This window comes from Balaenoptera acutorostrata, chromosome 3 (genome assembly GCF_949987535.1).
Source record: "Balaenoptera acutorostrata chromosome 3, mBalAcu1.1, whole genome shotgun sequence".
Classification (NCBI taxonomy): Eukaryota; Metazoa; Chordata; class Mammalia; order Artiodactyla; family Balaenopteridae; genus Balaenoptera; species Balaenoptera acutorostrata.
This window is the reverse complement of record NC_080066.1, coordinates 33429696-33453590: the sequence shown is the minus strand read 5'-3', so window position 1 is coordinate 33453590 and position 23895 is coordinate 33429696. Positions and strand designations below refer to the sequence as shown.

Genomic DNA, 23895 nt, shown 5'->3' with positions numbered 1-23895 from the left:
AGCTTGATCCTCCTTTTCTTCACCACCTCTACATGTTGGAGTGTCCTGAGGTGTAGTTCTTAGATCTTTGCTCTCTTCTCCCTGTTTACTTCGCTAGATAATCTCATCAAGTTCCGTGGCTTTAAAAAAACTCTCGATAAACCAACGATTTCCAAATTTACCTCCTCAGCCCATACCTCTTTTCTGATCTCCAAATTTGAAAATGCAACTGTTTTCTCTAGACCGGCAACTCAAGCGTCCCATAGATATCGCAAACATGGCGTTTTCAAAACAATTCTTTATTTACTTTCCCCCACAAATCTGGTCCCATCTGGAGACATCCCTTCCCTTCCACTTCCATAAATGACACACCATTCACGTCACTGTTTAGGTCAAAAACCAAGACATCTTTCTCAATTCCCCTCTTTCTTTTATATCCCGTTATGGGTTGACTTGTGTTTCCCCCCCATTCCCTGCCCTCCTTCTCCCCCCAAGAGAGATGTTGAAATCCTAACTACTACAAGTACCTCATATTGGGGAGGGGAAATTTCCACCTCTACCCCTCTTGTGTTCTTGTGGCTGGACTACTAATAAAATTGACACAAGACATTAACAAGAGAAAAAGAAACAAATTGTAATTCCTGCGCACACAGATCTCATAGAAATGGGACCTCAGAAGTGGCCAAAGCAGGCAGCGTTTATACTTTTTAGACAAAGAAATAATAAATTTGTGAGGAATTGACAAGACAAAGAAACTTTGAGTGGTTAAGTAGTGAAGAATCTAAACTGAGTTTGGGCTTGGGAGAGTAAATTAAAGGAATAACAAGGTTTGATTACACAGGGTTCTCTGTGCCAGTTCCCCATCTCTGGCAATAAGGGTGTCCTTCTACCTCCAGATACAGGGAGAGCACCTTTCACATGAGAGATTTATTTCCTGCTTTCAGGGAGGCAGAGAGGCAGGTCAAAGTGTCCCTCTTATACCACTTGTTTCTTAAGTAACTTTAATTTAAAATAATCAATATGCCACTGAAGCAAATTTGGGGGCAGCCTGCCCTGGGCACCAACACTCAGAATGTGACTTTATTTGGAAATTGGTTCCTTGCAGATGTGCTTAATTAAGATGAGGTCATACTGGAGTAGGGTGGACCCTAATCCAATATGACTGGTGTCCTTGTAAGAAGACAGCCATGTGGAGACAGACACAGGGGAAAAACCATGTGACAGTGAAGGCAGAGATTGGAGTGATGCAACTGCAAGCCAAGGAGTGCCAAAGATTTCTGGCAAACCACCAGAAGCTAGGAAGAGGCAAAGAAGGATTCCCTTACAGGTTTCAGAGGGACACCTTGATTTCAGATGTCTAGCCTCCATCCAATACTGGGAGATGATCAATTTCTGTTGTTAAGCCATCCAGCTTATAGTACTTTGCTGCTACAGCCCTGGGACACTAATACACACCCCACGGTCCACCCACCAGCAGGTCTTCTTGGCTCTACCTTCAAAAGATAGGCTGAATCTGGCACCTCTGACCTCTATCACCATGCTCCAGCCCATGCCTTGGTCCTCTCTCTTCTAGACTACTGCAGTAAACTGATAACTAGCCTCCCTGCTTCTACTCTTGCCCAAGCCCACCACAGACTATTTTCCATATTTCAGTTAGTGTGCTCTTTTCAAAAAACAAACCAGGTCATGTCACTCCCTTGCTCAAGACTTTCCAATGGCTTCTCATTACATATGGAAAAAAGTCTAAATGCCTTACCCAGGCTTATAAGGCTCTTCCTCATCTGGCCTCCAGCTTCTTCTCATCTCCCGCCCCTTCCCCTATTGCTCACTCAGGTCCCACCACATTGGCCTCCTTGCTGTTCCTATTATACCCGAGCCGGCTGTAGCCTTGGGGCATCTGCACTTGCAGTTCTCTCTGCCTGGAATACTCTTTCCCCACATATTTTCATGGTTCACTTCTTCATCGCGTTCAGGTTCCTTCTCTTTCCCACAGAGAAGCTCTCTATGCCTATCTGATCTTAATTAGCCCCCTAACACTTTACCTTGCTTTGTTTCTCTTCCTAGCACACACCTCCACCTGAAATTATATTTATTAACTGCAGTGTTGAATTGCTAGGGCCTGAACACAGTCTTGCATGTGGTCAGTGGTCAGTGAATGAATGAATAGATGAATGAATTCCAGTCTTGTGCCCAAGTTCAAATATAAAGTTAAAAAAAGGGCTCTCATGCTGTCATTCCTAACTAAAGTTTTCCTAAGTTTAGAGGGAACTTTTAAGAATGATTATCTCTTGTGGTTGAGGAAACATTTGCCTGAAGTTTGGAATTTCTTCAAATTCTCGTGAATTTGTCTTTGTTCTGTTAAATACAAGTAAAATTACATTAAATATCTCTTATTTTAATAACACAAGTAGCACAATCTCAGTTTCTATATAACAAAAAGAGCAGTATTTGAACTGGTCACCAATATGAATGAGACTTACATGGGGGGATGGATTTGGGGGAGATTTTTGGGGTTTGTTTTCTATTTATAGTTTTAGTTATCTAGGTATTACTTGAATGTTTATAATTAGTATATATAATTCAAATAAGATGATATGATCATTAGTCTTCAAAAAAAACTTCCCAACAAGGTTTTAATGACAGTGTGTCACAAAATCAAGATGTAAAACAGTAAGGTTTGTGCTTGAACAAGCTAACATAAGCACCTGCAGTCTTAAGGAGGAAACATAGGGATGGTTTAATTTTATAGGATGTAGGAGAATCAGAAATTACTTTTTTCACTCAGACCCATATTTTACAGCCAGGCAAGCTGGGACTGTCTTTGACTATTAAGCACATAGATCTATAGCATTATGAAGTTGGAAAAATTTTCCTAGAATTCTGTGAATTTAAATCCCATGCATTTCCAAAGAGACTTTATTATTTTATCTTCTTATTTTATTTTAAAAGTTTTATACAATTTTTTAAAATTATTTATTTATTCATTTAATTTTGGCTGTGTTGGGTCTTTGTTTCTGTGGGAGGGCTTTCTCTAGTTGCGGCGAGTGGGGGCCACTCTTCATCGCAATGCGCGGGCCTCTCACTGTCGCGGCCTCTCCTGTTGCGGAGCACAGGCTCCAGACGCGCAGGCTCAGTAGTTGTGGCTCATGGGCCCAGTTGCTCCGCGGCATGTGGGATCTTCCCAGACCAGGGCTCGAACCCGTGTTCCCTGCATTAGCAGGCAGATTCTCAACCACTGCGCCACCAGGGAAGCCCCTATACAATTTTTAAAGGTTACACTCCATGTACAGTCATTACAAGACATCGGCTATATTCCCCACGATGTACAATACATCTGTGAGCCTATCTTACACCCAGTAGTTTGTACCTCCCAAGCCCCCAGCCCTTTCTCGCCTTCCCCACAATTGGTAACCACTGGTTTGTTCTCTATATCTGCGAACCTGCTTCTTTTTTGTTGTATTCACTAGTTTGTTACATTTATTTTAGATTCCACATATAAGTGATATCATACAATATCGAAAGAGACTTTAAAATCTGCCTTTTGGAACTCTGTTCCCATAAAGATGGTTTGGATTTGACTTCTTCTCAGACACAGTCTTCTTGGGGAGAGGCCTTTGGAGGGACACAAGGCGCTCTTGGAGCCACGTGGAGGTTTAGTGCCTCTGCTTGGTGGTTATTTGGGAAGCTCCAGCAGGAAATGGGGGTTAAGGAATGGGGAGAGGGAGAAGAAGAGGCTTCTAGGCAGAATCAACAGTGAGAGTGAAGAAATGAAGCCCTAGAAGCTTATGGTCTATTCCAGGAACGCCAAATAATTTCAGCCTGTGTGGGTAGCGCAGGGAATGGGAGAGAAGAAAGAGAGATGAAGCTGGACGGGTGGCAGGGCCACACCAGGAGGGGTCCTGAACGCCGAACCAGAGAGTTTACGTTTTGTTCTGGAGGCCATGAGTACACCCTAAAGAGAGAATGATACAAGATCTAGGTTTCAGAAAGAGCACTCTGGTAACTGAACTGGGGGGGCAAACGTTGACTTTTTCCCTTCTTAGGGTTTTCAGCTGGGTCTGGTTATTAAAGGGACATCAAACAGGAGAAAGCCTACAAATTGATATTGTTCTACATGACAAGGGAGCCCTCAAATAGAACAAAGACCCAAAGAAATGGCAGAAGCTACAGGCTTTTATAGTAGCTTGTAAAAGAGAGGCAATCATGGAAAAGTAACTCAAGTATGTGGGAGGCTAAGGGGAGATCAGAATTGTTTTCACAAGGTCTGTTTGTTTAGAATTCTCTGGGTCTCAGCTTCTCACCCTTGATGATAAGAATGTTAATTTCTTTTTGGTACAGGGAGGACATCTGTCATGTAGGCATTTCACCTCCTGCCTTCAGGAATAAAATGGAGGGTCACAGTGCTTTTCTTGCATCTGCTCTTTCTCAAATGCCCCTAACCCCAAATAATCAACATGCTAAAGTGGTATATTTGGGGGTGACATTCTCCGGCCTCCCTCAGCTGCATGGAGAAGGGATAAGGCCCGAAGGAGACCAGATGCAGGGCAAACTGGTTAGGAGGCTGCTGCAATGATGCAGGGAAGACAGGATGAGGTCCAGAGCTTAGGGCCACGGAGGTGAGAAAGGTAGGAGGGGCGTGTAGATGTGAGACTGCAAAAGTATCAATAGAAGTGATTGGATATGGCAGAGGTGGGGAGGAGATTAGAAAGAAAGGAATCAAAAGATGGCCCTGAGATTTGCAGCTTGAACGATATGTCAGCAGGCCTGACCTAAGAATTTTATAAAATGATCCAATAGTTACTATATAAGGAATGAGTTCCTGGTACATAAAATCTGTAAATGTTCTTTTCCTGCATGAAAAGTTTCACGTTTTTCGAGACCTGTTACTCCCAACATACAGATGGGAAAGCCGGCTGGGGAGGATGTCCTTGCTAGCTATTCCTGGGCAGTGTGGTCTTATTCCAGGTGCCACCTCTCAGCCCCAACTAGGAGGGCCGCTTCAGGAAACATCCACGGAACTCCAGAGGCAAGTATCGTACAGCAGCCCTCTCAGGCATTCATAGAAACTTGCAAGTTGCAGGTTTCCTTTGTAAACTTTTCAGTGACACCATTGAGATTCAGCTAAGCCATGCGGTGCCCATAAGTTTCTAAGCCAAGTTGTGAAATGTGAACTGTTAGTCTCTATTCCCCATGAAGAGACTGTTATCAGTAAAAACAGATGTGGTAGTTGCAACATTTAGATGAAATACCAGTTTCTGCTAAAAGGCACCTGGAATCACTATTCCTTTTGATTCTGGAAGTGCACACCAGTGAGGAGGCTTTGCTGTAATTTCTCAGGGGACCTGGCATGAGCGAGTAAGTGTTCCATGTGGAAGATTTAAGAAGAACCTCCCAACTCCTGGAGCCCCTTTCTCAGAGTAGAGAAATCAACCAAGGCTCTGCACCAACCTTGGCTATGTTTTAGTATTATGGCCAGTCCCTATCTGATTTTTTTCAAAGTGGCCTCAAAGTGAGGCTTATCTGGACAGACTAACCTGATCTCCGAGAATTCCATGGTCTTCAGAGGGTCAGTTCTGGCCACCTGATCTTTGCTCCTGTGATTCTTTCCATCTGGAAACTCGCCTCTCCCTTCTCACTGCCTAGTTGGATCCTTCTCAACCTCAAAACCCGTCTCATAAACTCCATTTCTTGTGAAAACTTCTCCGCTTGGAATTTATCCATTTCTTCCCTGGACTTAGTAGAGTTGTGTGTATATGCCCAAGATAGCATTTACTAGTGTGCCCTGCTACCAAGAATTACCAGGGGGTAACTGGACTTGAAGCATTGAAGGGAGGGACTGTGAATTCACTTCCGTTTAGGAACTTCTGTACCCCACACAGTTCCTCTCCACAGCGTCCAACACAGTGCCTTGCAAAACAACATCTATTTGTTGAGACCTTAGTCTGATTTTACATGCAAAAGCTCATGTAATTCTCAAAACAATTCAAGGAAGTAGATGCTGTTTTTATCTTCATTGTACATACTCTTTTTTTTTTTTTTTTTTTTTTGTAGAGCAAGGGCCTACTCACAGGCTGATCTTCAGCTCTTGCCTTTTTTTTTTTTAATTTATTTATTTATTTTTGGCTGTGTTGGGTCTTCATTTCTGTGCGAGGGCTTTCTCTAGTTGTGGCAAGCGGGGGCCACTCGTCATCGCGGTGCGCGGGCCTTTCACTGTCGCGCACGGCCTCTCTTGTTGCGGAGCACAGGCTCCAGACGTGCAGGCTCAGTAGTTGTGGCTCACGGGCCTAGTTGCTCCGCGGCATGTGGGATCTTCCCAGACCAGGGCTCGAACCCGTGTTCCCTGCATTGGCAGGCAGATTCTCAACCACTGCGCCACCAGGGAAGCCCTGTACATACTCTTTGATCCAGCAATTCCATTCATAAGAATGTATCCTATATCTATCTTTGCACATATGAAACTGATTCACGTACAAGGTTATTCATTCCAGCACTAATTGTAATGAAGAGTGGACATTTAACCAGAGGGCGGATTAAACAAAATATAGCAAATATATACAATGGAATACTCCCATGGGTATTGAGACGAGTTTGGCAGCTCTGCATGATCTAGTATGTAAAGGTCTCCAAGATGTATTTTCATTTATTTATTTATTTGTTATTTATTTATTTATTAAACTCTTTTATTTTGCACTTATAAGGCTTTCACAGAGAGGTGTTGATGTACACCCACTTTAACATTAATTCTATTCAACAGATTTACTGGGCAGTTTCACTACAGTTTGGCTGTACTTCTAATTGTTTAATGAAATATCCACCTGAATATACCATAAATACCTCAAAATCTAACATGCCAAGAATGGCTTCATTTCTTCAGCACTGAAAACTACTCCTTCTCACCTGGTCTCTGTCTCTGTGAACAGCTTGACCCTTCCATTTATATTTCTAAAAGAAAAAAAATATATAGGTATTATATATATTAGTTTTTCTGTAAAAAATAATGTATTTTTGCATATATTTGTTGATCTGTGCATAGATTATCTCTGAAAGGATGTACAAGAAGTTGATGACATTTGTTCTCTCTGGGGAGAGGAACTCAGAGCCAGGCTGCCTGAGGTCAGTACCCTTTTGGTCTGACGTGGTCCTCACACCTGCACCTGGGGGTCATCCATCCTCAGTGTACCGATACCTCCCCACCTTGAACTGGAAACACACCACTACTCGTGGTGGCTTCAAGTGCTTTATTTTTACATCTAATAGAGGTTGCGCTAGAGAAATTCGTGTCAGAGAATCATTCTGTAATTTAGCAAAATGCTAGAATTCCTTCTTTTGAAATAAAACCTAAAACGCTGAGACTATGCATCCGCATATTAAACCACAAAGGCAGTGGTACGTTCTGTATTCATAGGAACTTCTAAGGTAATCATAGGACGGTGTTTAATTATGATCTGCGCAGGCCTGAACCTCTTGGATGTCTGTGGAAAGTGAAAGGAACCCCTTTTGTGCACCCCTGGGTCCCTTCCTGCCTGCCACCACGTTTCCTCTCGTGCTCAAGTGCTGGTGTCCATGAAGCTTTCCTCTGCAGGCGCTCCAGCTGAGCTGTCAGCCTCCTGGGCGTTAATGCATAGTGATGGCTGCTATTTTTGTTATTTTCCATCTCTTTGATGTCGTTCCATTGTCCCTCCTGCCAGTTGCCCTTTTCTGGTCTTTAGTATTTTAATTAATGTTGTTTAATGATCCTCAGCCCCCTGAGGCTTTTAAAGGGGTGAATTCAATGGCACAGACTCAATGAATGAATTCTCCAGTCTTCTGCTGACTTGTTACGCAGAGCTTCACACCCAGGGGCACACCCCATCATTTCCAAGGCATCAATAATTCCAAAAGAGAGTTCTTTTAGGGAGAAAGGCCTGACAAATGACTAACTTTTATTTCGTGGTTCCAGTTAATTCAGTGATACCTCATTAGCGACATCCATGGAACATAGGTTAACCAAATGCAGTCTAGTAGCCATGATACCTTCCAGGGAGAGTCACATTCAGCCGTATCCATCGGTGGCCCTGTGTCGCATCTTTTTCCCTTCAAAGAACACACACGTGACACACCGGGTTGCACACTACAAGTTCCGCTCACCTGCTCCCCTCCTCATGGTGGCGAGAGTGTTCCTTCAGCATCTGTGGGTCAGCTCTCCTCTGCAGAACCTGCTCCCTGTCCTGACCTCTTGGAGTTACCGTGGTGTCCTCGGAGCCTCTGGCCTAACGGGGCTTCACGTCTCGGGGTCCCCTGGGATTTCTCCCCGTCCTCAGCCTGAGTGGCCTCTCCTTCTGCTTTTTTTTTTTTTTAACATCTTTATTGAAGTATAATTGCTTTACAATGGTGTGTTAGTTTCTGCTGTATAACAAAGTGAATCAGTTATATGTATACATATGTTCCCATATCCCCTCCCTCTTGCGTCTCCCTCCCACCCTCCCTATCCCACCCCTCTAGGTGGTCACAAAGCACCGAGCTGATCTCCCTGTGCTATGCGGCTGCTTCCCACTAGCTATCTATTTTACGTTTGGTAGTGTATGTATGTCCATGCCACTCTCTCACTTCGTCCCAGCTTACCCTTCCCCCGCCCCGTGTCCTCAAGTCCATTCTCTAGTAGGTCTGTCTCCTTCTGCTTTGATTCCACCTCAAATTTGTCATCTCTTTTCTTTAGACTGTACCCAATCCCATGTTCCTTTGTCTCTTCACAGCTATACCCTCGGTTCAGGCTTGAGTGGCCTCGCAGCTAAACTATTACAATCAGTGGTTCCCTGGTCCAGCCCCTCCCTGTAAATATCCCCCAACCCGAAATCCTGTACTGTTGATACCGAGCAGGGCCCTGTGGGGCTCCTGGGCACAAAAGCCTTTCTGTGTCCCCCATTTCTTGATTACAGAAAATAGGCTTCATTCAGCCTCCATGACCTTCCCTGGGTTCCAACGGGCAGATTCAAGCACTTGTTAATTAGGGAAGGGAGGGGATATGAGACCAGGGAGAAACAAACAGTCAAGAGGAACAATAGTGCAGCCTTGGGGCAGGGTCCTGGTGCCCCTCCAAGGGATACACACAACAGTATCTCCGAGCTGTTTTGCGGATGCTGAAGCCCCCACCAGGTGGGAGAAGTTAGCCGTTAATGACGGTGTGCTGCCCACAAGCATGTAGACCCCAGACTGGTTGGAACCAGAAGGTTGATGATGCTGACACCCGGTTACCTCACCACCAACCAATCAGAAGAAGGTCCATGAGCTGATCACACCCTCTTTGAACCATTACTATAAATTTCTCACTACCCTCTCCAAGTTGGGACACACAGTTTTGAGGGCATTAGCCCGCTGTGGCCCCCTTTGCCTGGCGAAGCAATAAAGCTATTCTTTTCTACTTCACCCAAAACTCTGTCTCTGAGACTTAATTTGGTGTCGGGGTACAGAGGCCAGATTCGGCTTCACTGTTCCTATTACCCAGAAGATAAATGCTTGCTGAGCAAATGAACACTGCCATGAAAACTACTACTATGGAAAGTCATTGATTCTGTGGAAATAAACACAGACAGCCTGAATGGAACCAAGCAAAGGCTATTTTTTTCTGAACTTGCCGCTGTAGGGGAATCAGCCTCATCCCTTGCGTTTGGCAAGAGACTCAAAGGCAGGCAGAGGAGTGGATATCTTTAGAGTGGGCAAAAGGGAAGGCTTCAGGTGTGCCCTGAGGGGAGGCTGTTGGCGTGGGGATGCAGGAGATGGGCTAACTAGAAGTGTGGCATCCTCTGTGATCAGTTAGGGGTTCATATTGGGCCTTCCCCAGTTGGTACTAAGTTGGAAGTGGAGGCAAAAATGAAAGAAGCTGTCAGTTATTGCTCAAGTCTTGAGCGTCTGGGGCTGTTATTACAGAGGTCGCGGTGTACTTTTCTGGACTGGTTGCTACAGGTTGTGAGTCAGAGCTGTTTTGGTATAGGGTCTGGCCATTGCCTCTTTGTACATTCAGTCTCTCAATTCTGAAAGGCACCTTTTCCTCCCATATTTCAACATATCTGAAATTAGGTTATGTCTGATATTTTACAACATGGCGTTATTAAATTGACACAGTTTTTTCTTTCTTTGTAGTTCATAAAATAATGGTGTGTTTAAAAATGAATTACATCTTAGATCTGACCAAATACAATATTGTGGGGGAAAATTATGATAGATTTCACCCTCTCAAGAGTTCATAATATAGCAAAGGAGAAAAGATATCCAGAAAAAAGTGATATTTCAATATGCATTTTAGGCAACCTTATGTGATTCATTATTAAAGCATTCACCCAGACAATTGAAATCGTGGAGGTGGAAGAGAATTAGGATCTGAGTCTTAAAGACAAGGAATTGCAGAAGCAGGAATAGCAGTGACTTACAGAGTGCCTACTGTGAGCCAGACATTATTCTAGGTGAAATACATAAATTATCTTCAGTATAACAAAATGAATTTGGAAATCCAGAGAAAAGGTAGGAAGGAGGAGGAATTCTTTCAGGAACAAACAACAGAAGCACTAATAGTACCATAAGTAATAAAGGTTTTAATTCTCTCACATTACAAGGAGTCCAAAGAGAGGCCGTCCGAGGATGGTGTAGGGGCTCCATGATGCTGTGAGGGTCTACCTCTCTTCTGTTCTTGCTGTCTGGTTGCTCAGCTGTCTTTAATGTGCTAGCTGGTCCCCATATGGCTACCAGATGGCTTCTGTAGCCCCAGGCATCACAGCTACGTTCAAGGTGGGAAGGTGCATGGAGGAATAGTACCATCTGCATCTACTCGGTTAATCAGGAGAGCCAAATCTTTCTTAAGTGCTTCTAACAGATTCCCCTGAAGTTGCATTGTCCAGAGCTAGGAGACATGTCAACTTCTACCCTTTAAGGATGCTGGGAAGTCATGTGTTTGGCAAATGGAACAAGAGTGAAATGCTGGGATTAGGTCAAATCACCATTAATCACCAGGTCTGGGAAACTGCTGTTCCAAACAAAATTGGGGTTCTGGGTCTGAGTCAGGAAGATGGGAAGAATATCTGTTGTACAGGCTACTAAGAGTGACTTCCATTGTATGCAAGGCAGGGACCCACCACTCCTTCTCTATTCATGCATCTATTGATGGGCACTTAGGTTGCTTCAATATCTTGGCTATTGTAAATAATACTGCAATGCGTATATCTCTTCTAATTAATGCTTTCATTTTCTTCAGATAAATACCTAGGAGTAGAATTGCTGGATCCTATGGTAGTCCTATTCTAATTTTTTGAGGAGTCTCCATACTATTTTCCATTGGTGGCTGCACCAATTTACATTCCCACCAGCAGTGTACAAGGGTTCCTTTTCTCCACATCCTTGCTTACAGTTGTTTGTTGTCTTTTTTATGACAGCCATTCTGACAGGTGTGAGGTGATATCTCATTATGGTTTTAATTTGCATTTCCCTGATGATCAGTGATGCTGAGCATCTTTTAATGCACCTGTTGTGCATCTGTATGTCTTCTTTGAAAAAAATGTCTATTCAGATCCTTTGCCCATTTTTTAAACAGGTCGTTTGCTTTTTCGATGCTAAGCTGTATGGGTTCTTTGTATATTTGGGATATTAATTCCTTATCAGATATATTATTTGTAAATATTTTCTCCCATTTTGTAGGCAGCCTTTTCATTTTGTTGATAGTTTTCTTCACTGTGCAAAAGGCTTTTAGTTTGATGTAGTCCCATTTGTTTATTTTTGCTTTTGTTTCCCTTGCCTGAGGAGACATATTCAAAAAATATTACTAAGATTGATGTCAAAAAGTGTACTGCCTATGTTTTCTTCTAGAAACTTTATGGTTTCAGGTCTTACATTTAAGTCTTTAATCCATTTTGAATTTATTTTTGTGCATGATGTAAGAAAGTGGTCCAGTATGATTCTTGTGCATGTAGCTGTCCAGTTTTCCCAACACCATTTATTGAAGAGGCTGTCTTTTCTTCATTGTATATTCTTGCCTCTTTTATTGTAGATTAATTGCCCATATGAGTGTGGGCAATTATTTCTGGGTTCTCTATTCTGTTCCATTGATCTATGTGTCTATTTAGGGCCAGTACCATACTGTTTTGATTATTGTAGCTTTGTAGCATAGCTTGAAATCAGGGAATGTGATGCCTTCAGGTTTGTTCTTTTTCTCAAGATTGTTTTGGTTATTTGGGGTCTTTTGTGTTTCCATACAAATTTTAGAATTACTTGTTCTGGAATATACACCCTCTTGAAAGGGTACATTAGCTACTCAGATCCAATGGATTGGTACCATGCAAAAATGTGGCTTAGAATCGTAGCTCTTTCCATTTCTTTAAAAAGAAATCAGGAGTCCAGATTTCTATGTGAAATTTTATATTTTTGGCAGTGAATTTTAAAACAAAACAGTAGATGAGAAAAAAAGTTTTTGGATCAGATGCAGCCAATTTGTGACTCTGACATAAAGAAGCAAGTTAAGTCATGAGTCATGCTCCCTGTTGACTCACTCCCTGGTCACCGTTCCAGGGAATGTTTCCTGACCCTCCTTGGGTTAGATGTCTCCTTTTGGCCCCCTCTGCCCACTTTGATCACAGTCCATTGTAATTATCTCCTCAATGGCCATCATGGAGTCAGGGGTCTGTACTTGGTTCCCCTCATCAGGATAAAGAGATTGGCCAAGTGCCTGTGGGCTGTTTTGCACACCAGCCTAAAGGTTATCCAGGCTCCTAGTGGCAAGCCTGGAAGAGGACTGCTTTCCCCATCATGGCAGTGAGAGGAGAGCCAGATTGGGGGTACCCGATGGCTTTCCCCACTTCACCCCACACCCCCAGATGAGGGCTAGAGCCTCTAGCTGAACTCCTTTCAGACTCTTTTTTGGGCTGCAGATGTCCTTTTGCCACTCACAGACTCACACCTCAAGACTCTCCAACCCCTCACTCTATAGCGACTCCAGGGTTTGCACCTTCTCGGGACTGCTTCTCTATCTCTTGGGTGTTCATGGCTCCTCCTTAATACTCCAGTCCCTGCTTCCTTGCAGCTTGACTTTCCGGTTTCTCTCTTATAGATGACAAGGAAGGGACACATTTACTTTCTGGTTCTACCATTGACAAGTAAGGAATCTGTATCTGCCCAAAGGAGATTTGCTTATGCAAAGTTAATAATGTTTGTAAATGGCTCTTCTGTGGTCCTTGGGTAGAAGGAGGTAGTCCATATTACTGTGAAAGAGGTAGCATGTTCGGTGTGGCCTGTCTTCCTATGGGGAGGAGAAAGACATCCCTGCAATGAGGGAGGGAGGAAGGTAGACGTGCATGACACAGGCAGGCATGGAAGAATGTACTGGGACATGGATGAGCCTCCCGGGCTTCCGTGGATGTGAGTGCCAAATGACATGAAACCAAATATGATATGGGGTTCATAGTTTCTTTCTAGTCCTACTTTGATCACAAAACACTTGTTAAGCAAACTGGTAATCAGATTTGTACGTTCAAAACTCCTTCCTATTTCCTTTCTAGGAAACACAATCATTTTGGTAGCTGGCAGTGCCCTTTTGTTCATGAGAAAGCTAGAGGGATGTCTATCCTACCTCCTCCCCGACATTCAAACACCCAGGACTCTTACCAAACTCTCTTTTAAATAATGTCGTTTCCTGGGACTCTCCTATCGCAGCACTTGCCTCTCTACTTCCTGTTCTTTCGGCACCGTTCCTTCTTCTATACCAGTTCAACTGTGAGGTGACTCAGAAGACGACAAGGGAAGAGTGGCCACTTGAAGGTGGTAGAGCAGGAGTCAGCAAACTACGGTTGGGGCCAAATCCAGCCCTCTGCCTGTTTTTGTAAATAAAGTTTAATCGAAAAACAGACATGCCCATTTGTTTACATAGTGTCTTTGGCGGCTTTGGCAGATGTAACAAATGTAATGTTGACTGGATGTAACGAAGACCCATGACCTCAAAACCTAAAATATTTACTGTCTGGTCTTTTTTTTTTTTTTTTTTTTGGCAGCGCCAGGCGGCTTGCAGGGTCTTAGTTCCCTGACCGGGGATCCAACCCATACCCCCTGCAGCGGAAGAGCAGAGTCTCAACCACTGTCAGGGAATTCCACTGTCTGGTCTTTTATAGAAAAGTTTTGCTGACCCATGTAGCGGAGCAACATGGAAGGTAGAGCCAGCACCTCCCTCTTCAAATCCTGGCTCTGGAACTTACTAGTTGGGGTGCTGAGAGCACCACGGTGGACCTTGTTTCCTCACCTGTGGATCTGGGATAATAAGCCCTCCACACATAGCCTGTGAGGATCACAGTGGATAATAAACGTGAAAGCCCTTTGCAAACGGCGGGCTGCTGTGTCAATGGTAAGGACTCCCATTTCTCCCTTTCTGTTGGGCTTTTTTTTTTTTTTTTTTTTTCTGTTGGGCTTTTAGGATTGCTCCAGTTCCTTAATTTTGTCTTCTCCAGTTATTTCTTTGACTGTGACTAGAGCTATTAAAACCTGCAATTTGCAGGCAGTGCTAATGCTAATTTTCTACTCAACCTACCTTTCTGTAGGCTGTCAAATGACAAGGATATTTTTAAATAAGCATGAATTATGTAAAAGAATTGGTTCATGAATGAAGCCCACAATCATATTCTACTCCAAGAGTTTAGAAATTTCCAGTTTATATATTCTCCTTTCAATGCAGAAATTGCACATGACTGATAACTATATTTAGATTCTGAATGCCACCTTCTTTGGCCAAATATTCTCTTCGGTTATAGCAGCAATTTTGTGCATGTTTTTAGGAAGAGAGGATCTGAGAACTCACAGGAGGGTGTGCTGACCTGGGTCATTAGCCAGACCCCAGGCGTGCTGGCTGCTCAGCAGCTGAGCTGGTGAGTATAAGAAACAAGGAATCTGATATGGCAGGGCTTGCAGGGAACAAATAGTCCAGATTATGGGGTACAGAGACTATCGTGTATATAGGTTTAGTTTCGGGCATAGCTTCTCCGCTCAGGACTGAGACATTTGTAAAGGCCGCACATATTGCTGGAGGTTTGCAAACTGATGGCCCCTGGGGCTGAATAAAGCCTGCAGACTTGCTTTGTTTGGCTTACTTGGTGGAGCGCCTGTATTTTTATACATTATTTAAATGTCTTTAGGTGAACTCCTAATTTATCCCTCCCCTCCACCTTTCCCCTGTGGTAACCATAAGGCTGTTTTCTACGTCTGTGAGTCTGTTTCTGTTTTGTAAATAACTTCATTCATATCATTTTTTTAGATTCCACATATAAGTGATATCATGTGATATTTGTCTTTGTCTGACTTACTTCACTTAGTATGGTAATCTCTAGGTCCCTCCGTGTTGCTGCAAATGGAAGTATTTCATTCTTTTTTATGGCTGTGCACTACTATATATATGATAGATAATCAACAAGCACCTACCATATAGCACAGGGAACTCTACTCAGTAGTCTGTAATAACCTATATGGGAAAAGTATCTGAAAAAGAATGGATATGTGTAATTTATAACTGAATCACTTTGCTGTACGCCTGAAACTAATACAACACTGTAAATCAACTATACTCCAATATAAAATTTAAAAAAATTTTTAAATGTCTTTAGGTGAAGATACTTGTTTCATCTCAGCTCCCGACCTCATAACTCCCTAATATATTGTATATAGCTGCTGGAACCTCTGCAAACTTTGGGTTTGCAACACTTCACTAAGTAACGGCAGTCTTCATTATCAGGTCGATGACAACATCATGGCCTCGTTGGTTCCAGTGAGACCCTGGGAGCCCAGGACAGACCCTGACCCCTTCTCTTCCCATTTATTGGGGGAGAAGGTTTGTTAAAGCCAGATAAGGAGTCGGGGCTCCAGACGAATGGACAGAGGTTCAGCATAGGGCTGTAGTATCTGCAAGGGAACCAGAGCGTGCGCAGGAGTCGAGGGGGGCCCAAAGAGCCAGAAGGAGCAGTAAAAGAGGAATAATGTTGGCACCTCTCCGGTGGGCCCACAGCTACCCCCCGAGACACACTGGGCACTGGACGGAGACAGGACCCTTGTTTCCAAGTGCCCCCTGCTGCTGGAGCTGACCTGCTGCCTCCTGCTAGGTCTGGCCTGGATTCTCTTGGGAACCCAGGCAGGCTAAAGCTGTACCCTCAGTTGAGAGGGTTAGAAATTTGCAAATGTTGGCGGCAGGATTGCATCCTGCTTGGGATTAATTTTCCCATTCCCATTCTTCATCTTCCTGCCCTAGCTTTTCACTTAGCAAGAAATAAAAATTGACTGCATGTGTATGTGTGTAAAGGCTCGATTATCATTTGCAAATTTGCTAGACTTCTGGCCTGAGGATCCTTTGCACCACTGGAGATGATGGGCATCCATCTTTTGTTCCTAATTTTATTAGGAAAGTGACAAATGCAGGAGTTTCTTTTTTTTTTAATAATTAATTTTTATCGGAGTATAGTTGCTTTACAATTGTGTTGTGTTACTTTCTACTGTACAGCAAAGTGAATCAGCTCTACATATACATTTATCCCCTTTTTTTTGGATGTCCTTCCCAATTAGGTCACCACAGAGCACTGAGTAGAGTTCCCTGTGCTATACAGCAGGTTCTCATTAGTTATCTATTTTATACATAGCATCAATAGTATATATATGTCAATCTCAATCTCCCAATTCATCCCACCCTCCTTTTCTCCCCTGAAGGCAGGAGTTTCATAACCCTTTTTTTTTTTTTGTGCACTGGACCCCTCTGGCAGTCAAGTGAAGTTTATGGACCCCCTTCTCTGAATCAAGAGTTTAAATGCATAAAATAAAATACATAGGACTGCAAAGGAAACTATTAAAGTAGTTATTGAAATATTACTACTGCACTAAATACTAGATACAGTGGCAGGTCTAATAAATACCATGATTTCAAAGCAATGAGAGGCATAAATACTATTTTGAGAAACCTGCAACAACTGTAGTATGATATGAAAATATCTGTGATTTCTATTAGTGACAAAGTCATAGGTAATTCTAATACCACGGTGGTTTATTACCTGCATTCATAATTGAAGGAAAAGCTAAATTTCTGTTGGAGGTTAGTGAAAATGAAGTTGTAATTATTCTACCCATCTAATGCATAGATTAACAAATATGATTAAGAATCCTTGCTAGTGATTTCTCTTTAAGTCAGATGGCAGTTTTACGCTGAGGTCTGTGCATCATTTTCAGGAAACATCCCTCAGTTTTTATTTTATTGAGTGTTTTTAAGATGGGTATTAAATTTTCTTTTCAGAATCTATAGAGATGACTTTTTAAAATTTGTTCTATTAATATGATGAATTGTGTTAGTGGGTTCCTAATATTGAATTCTCCTTCCTGAGATCTGTCTTCCTAGATTCTCTTTCCCGGTAACATCCAAACCCCCTTTCTCCTTCAGCCCATGCATGCCTGCCCTGATCAATTTGTGTTCCATTCCTAGCTGTTTCTCCCTGGCGCAGGGCTCTCTCTTTCCCTTGAGATTTCTGACTACCCCATCCCTCCAGAAATTCTGTCCTAATCTTTGGACAACTCACCCATACCCTAGAACCTGGGAGGCTACTCCCGTTTTGACTAGTGTTCTCATATTGGCTAGCAGGGTCCTCATCTGAGGGTTCCGTCCTTTTGGAGGTATTGGTAGGTAATTTCTGGATTTCTTATTTCTTAGTCCATTCATGTGCCCCTGGGTTGCTCCCACACAGCTGTGAGACTCTTGATGTTGTTGGCTTACCCCCAGCTGCCCACATTCTGAAGTTCTTGGGAATATGTTATCAGCTAGTTTGTTGTTGTTTTTGTTTTTGGCCTTTGCCACGGCTTGCGGGATCTTAATTCCCCAACCAGGGATTGAACCCAGGCCCCCGGCAGTGAAAGTGGAGTCCTAACCACTGGACCACCAGGGAATTCCCGTTATCACCTAGTTTTAAGATGTTGCCTATGGCTTTTCTTTTGTTTTTGTAGAGGGATTGGGGGAAATCTACATTTAAGCCACATCTTGCGAGCAGGAGAGATCTTCAGTTACCATTTTAAATCCTTTAACTGTTCATTTGTCTACTTATTTCCCCTGTGTCAACTTGGCCATTTAAAATTTTTTCCAGAAATGTGTTCATTTCATGTTTGTTTTCAAAGTTATCTCTCATTATATTTTAAATCTCTGCTGTTGTGTGTAATTATTTCCCCCTTTTTATTCTTGTTTTGTTCACGTCATCCTTTTTCTTTCTCTCTCATGGTCAGTCTCATCAGAAGTCTTTCAACCCAGTAGCTTTACTGGATAATTAGTTAATTGTCTCTACTATTTTCTAGTTCTCTCTCTGCATTAATCTTTATTATTTCCTTCCTGCTTTTTTTTTTCTTTTTCTAGCTTCTTGAGTTGAATGATTTGTCTATTACTTCAACTTTTCTTGTTTTCTTATAAAAGTACTTAAAACTAAAAATGCCCTTTTGCTTTATCCATATCTCACAAATTTTGACATGTAATATTCGGTCATTCAGCAATAAGTATTTCACAATTTCCCTTATGATTTTGTTTTGTTTAATAGTATACTTCTAAACTTGCAGATATATAGGTTTTAAGAAAATAAAATACAGCTTCTGTTCTTCTTTATTCTTAATTTTATTACATTATGGTCAAAGAACATCCTCAATTCTTTGAATTTACTGGAGCTTCCTGCACAGCCTAAAATGCACCATCTACCAAATTCTATGTGGGTTCAAAAGAATGCTACATTTCTATTGGGAATAAACTTCTCTACATTTTAAAAAAATTTTAAGTATATTCATCATGTTATTCAAATATTCTGTATCTTTGCTTATTTTTTAGTCTCTTGAGCAATCAGTTTCTGAGAGAGAAATGTTACAATCTCCTATAAGAATTGTTGATTTATTTCTCCTCATATTCCTATTAGTTGTTGCATTGTTGTACATATTCTTTGGGTATCTTGTTAGGTATATGTATCGTCTTCATCTATTTTTTCTTTTATCTGTGTATAATATAAAACTTTGTTTCTTATCATGTTTACCTCTAAATTCTGTTTTGTCTGCTACTGAACTTGCTTTCTCAGCTGAGTTCATCTTTGCCTGGTATCTTTTCCCCACTCCTTTTTGTATCATTTTGTTAAAAACGTGTCTGTTGGAGACCATATGTTGCTGAATGTTGTTATGTTTTATTGCTCCTCTTTCTCTTTTTCTTTCTTAAATTCAATATGAGAGCTTCTTGTTTGGGTCAGTTTACTCCATTTGCATTTATTGTAATTAATGTAAGAGTAGTAGAACTTTTTCTGCCCCCCTGTCTTTTCTATTTCTATTTATTTATGTATTTATTTATTCTATTGAACATTTTCTTCTGCTGACTCTAAAGTTATACATTCGCCTTTTATTCTTCTCTAGGTTACCCTTAAATTATTAATTTTCATACCTGATTCTATTTTTCTCTATTACTTTCTTACACTTATGTGTAGCTATGTTATACCCCAAACTCAACAAATGCTTTAGCATGTCGTAAACGTCTGGTCTTCTTTTCCTCTACTTCTCTTTAGGTTTAAGTTGGGGGGTGGGGCATGAAAATACTATCTATTGTTTCTTCCTGTTCTGTTGTTCTGATGCTTGTTCCTTTTTATCTTCGGAAACTCCTAGGATTGTGTGTGTGTGTCCTTTAATTTTACCACAATGTCTAACCATGTATTTTCCCCCTCCTGCCTATTCTGTTCGATACTCTTAAGAGCCATCTATATCAAGAATTTACATAGTTGAATTCTGGGAAATTTTTAGTCAGTAGATTTTCCTTTCCTCCATTTGTTTCTTTCACCCCTTTCAGGCTGCTGTTAGACGATAGCTGATACTTTAATTTCTATTCTTCATAATTGTGGTGGTTTTAAAAACATAGCTCCAAAATTCTTTGATCCCGAGAGGTGAGGTCTGTGTCCTTTCCACTTGAATCTGAACTCTGTAACTTCTTGGCCAACAGAATGCAATGAAAGCAATGCTGTGCCAGTTTTGAGCTTTAAGCCTTTCCTCTCTGTATCGTCATTTTTGGGATCGAAAGGATTGAAGTCACAGAGTGTTCAATCTGCCATGTTTAATGTTCATTGGAAGTCTCTTCCTGGTCAATTTTCCTTCTTTATAATGATAACTTCCACCTGAAATTTTACTTTAAAAATTTTGACCCTGTTAGATTTTAAACATGTCTGTTTTCACCAGTACATAATTGAAGTAAAAAATCCAATTGATAGTCTCTAATTTAAATATATGGGTTTAATTTGTTTACATTTTCTCTGGTTTCTGTACAGTATACTTATTTCTTCTATCTTATTTTCTATTTTCTATAGTGTGATTTATTTATTTGTTTCTCCTTTCCTGCCTTCTCTTGGATTGGTAAAGTTTTCTTTGTCCCCATCTCTCCCTTTCTTTCTCTCACTTTTGCTAATGTGTAAATTATGCCTTGCATTTCTTTTTCTTTAAAATTTTAACTTATATCCCAAAACTGATTTTTTTCCTCAAAGTTTAAAATAGGTGACTATAACTTCCATTATCTTTTTGATAATATTGACCATACTTTTCTTAGAGGCTTTTTTTTTTACAAAATTGCTTTATTATCTTAAATTTCCCAGGACTGAATGATCTCTAAGTTGTGTTAAATGTCTGTCTTTTATGGCATCGGTTGTCCTCATATGTCTTGCAATTTTAGTCTGTGGTTCATGGGGAGGAACCATTCTTGGCCTTTTCGGTTCTTTGTCTCTTACTCACCTTCTTTATGTCTAGAAGTATAGTGACCTCAGCTTTGCAGCTCAAAACCTGGACTTATGTTAGAAGCTTGAAGCTCTTATTTCACGAGGACATTTCAGATCTAGTTCTGGAGCCGATGGGTAGCTTGGCCCAAGTCCTGCCTGGGTAAATGGCTAATCCCTCCTGCTACCTTGGGCAACAGCTTAATGTAGAATACAGCCAGGGAGCTGGACCAGCTTCTTTGAGCCTTTGCTCATGGGTAAGGGAGCCCCGCCTCATTGTATTCCAGCTCCTGATTTCACAAGCCAGGCTTGACATCGGCCCCCTACTGAAGTTGAATATGGGCTACTTCTGTCTATTAATGGCCTTGGCGCCCAGAAGGTCCACAGCTCTAGCCCTGCCCAGGGCTATGTATTAACCTCCCATTTCTGGTCCATCAGGATGTTTATCACTTTTTTTTTTTTAATACAACAATGTTTAAGATTGAGCATTGCTTCGGTTTGGAGCCGAGGATTGTGTTTTGTGTCTTACAGTGCAAACTCACAGCACCATCTGGAACAGAGTTGAAACTTGGAAATTTTTATACTCTTTGGCTCACCAATTAACAATCTAGGAATTTATCCTAAGGACACAATTGGATAATATGTGTACAGTGACATTCATTAGTTTTTTTACAATCATAGTGAAAAGCTGGAAACAACCTAAATGTCCATCAATAAGGGATTCAATAATTTATGGCATATCACTAAATTATGATATAGTAACTCCATAGAATAACCCTCTAATTAGAGACTCTAATTTGGTAGCTTAGGCCCTCATTTTTTTTTTTTTTTTTTGGCTGCGTTGGGTCTTTGTTGCAGTGTACAGGCTTCTCACTGCAGTGGCTTCTCTTGTGGAGCACGGGCTCTAGCCGCACAGGCTTCAGTAGTTGTGGCACATGGGCCTAGTTGCTCCGTGGCATGTGGGATCTTCCTAGACCAGGGCTCGAACCCGTGTCCCCTGCATTGGCAGGAGGATTCTTTTTTTTTTTTTAATAATTTTTTTTTTTAATTTTATTTTTTTAAATTAATTAATTAATTAATTTATGGCTGTGTTGGGTCTTCGTTTCTGCGCGAGGGCTTTCTCTAGTTGCGGCAAGCGGGGGCCACTCTTCATCGCGGTGCGCGGGCCTCTCATTATCGCGGCCTCTCTTGTTGCGGAGCACAGGCTCCAGGCGCGCAGGCTCAGTAGTTGTGGCTCACGGGCCCAGTTGCTCCGCGGCATGTGGGATCTTCCCAGACCAGGGCTCGAACCCGTGTCCCTTACATTGGCAGGCAGACTCTCAACCACCGCGCCACCAGGGAAGCCCCGGCAGGAAGATTCTTAATCACTGCGCCATCAGGGAAGTACCAGCCCTCGTATTTTTTTAAATAAAAGGTCCATAGATAATTCTGATTTGCCTACAAGATTAAGAACCACTGATAGGAGAATGTCTAATATTCTGGAAAGTAAATTATTTTTAATTCCAGGATCACAGTTTTTTTGTTTTTTTAAAAGATTATTTTTGATATGGACCATTTTTAAAGTCTTTATTGAATTTGTTACAATACTGCTTCTGTCTTATGTTTTGGTTTTTTGGTCACGAGGCATGTGGGATCTTAGCTCCCCGAGCAGGGATCGAACCCTCACTCCCTGCATTGGAAGGTGAAGTCTTAACCACTGGACCGCTAGGGAAGTCACCAGAAGGATCACATTTTGCATAGGGACCTTCTAAGCCAGGGGTTGCCAAACTATGGCCCAAAGGCCAAATGAAGCCCACTGCCTGCTTTTGTTGGCCTATGGGCTAGGAATGGATTTTACAATTTGAAATGGTTAAAAAGAAAAAAACAAAGAGGGAATAATGTTTCATGATATATGAAAATTATATGAAATTCAAATATTGTAAACTAGCTCCACCCATTCATTTACATATTGTCTACGGCTGCTTTCTTGCAGCAGTGGAATTGAGTAGTTGTGAGAGACCGTGTGCTCTCTGGTATCAACTATTTACTATCTGCCCTTTACAGAAAGTTTGTGACCCTGTTCTAAACTATTTCTCTCTCTTGCCACTGACTTGACAGTAGCTGTTTAGTCACTGGTGCAGGGGTATGCGTGTGTAGAGGGAAGATCATTCTTCCTTAGTTTGTAGCTGAAAATAGTTCATCCTGCTCTGAAGTCTGAATATGTTTCCCTTTATTCCACAAGATTCAAAATAGATGCACCCAAAGAAGGTTCAGAAAATGATTACCAGGATGCTTAGAAGAAGTAAGGCAGCATTCTGCTTTTGTTGTTTTGATTAAACCACCCAAGGAGGAATTGGACAGAAAAAATATGTTTCAAACTGAAGGTAGTGTTGCCCTGTTGGTGGGCCATCCAGCTTTCCGTACCAGAGGAAAGAGCTTTTAAAGCGACGTGTGATCAGAGCTGCAGGTTCCTTCAAGTTCCACTTGTAGAAACTGCAGCATTGCATAAAAGGACGATTCTGGAATGACTTGTTTGTCATTCAAGCTACTTGTTTGTCTCATTTATGTTGGAACTTTGCTCTTGGTATTGGACATTGGGCATGGTCTTTGTATGGGCTCTCACTAGCTTTTCTTCCCCAGGCCACATGGTTTCAGCACCCTGCCTGCTTCATCTCTACCCTGGTCCTGTCTCAACATCACTACCCTCCCAGTATCAGGGCCCCATGAGCCATCCCATGTGTCCTTCAGGGGGAAACTGAAAACTAAGGAGCTGCTAGAATGTAACATACAGGATGTTAGAGGTGAAAGCCCCACAGTGATCTCTCAGAAAGGGTGTTGCAAGACAGAAGAGAGCTGAAGTGCAGATCAAGATCAATGCTTTTAAAAGGCAGGAAATAATCAGCAGCAGAACTGCAGATGGAAATGCATTTTGAAGCTGACACTAATGGGATGTCAGCAGGACCCATGGGCACCATAGTGATGAGTACTGTTATTGAAAGCCTGAGACACAGAGTCTGGGGGGGATGGGAGGTTGAGACAGGGAAGGAGAGGGATGGAGATGGGGAAGGATGGCACAGAAAAAAGAAGTCTTGGGGGATGTAGTACCTTGTATGAGAAATAGGAGTGGAGATGGAGGAGTTTGGAGTCTGATATAGGAACCAACAGAGGTCTCCCTCACTTCTGCTTTGTTATTTGTCACCAGGGGAAG

The 23895-nt window shown here is 42.0% G+C and overlaps 1 protein-coding gene across 3 annotated transcripts in view; it reads left to right on the top strand.

The window, feature by feature from the left end:
- The window catches only part of MTHFS (methenyltetrahydrofolate synthetase), a 301335-nt gene that overhangs the window by 215287 nt on the left and 62153 nt on the right, over positions 1–23895 (top strand). The window lies entirely within an intron of this gene.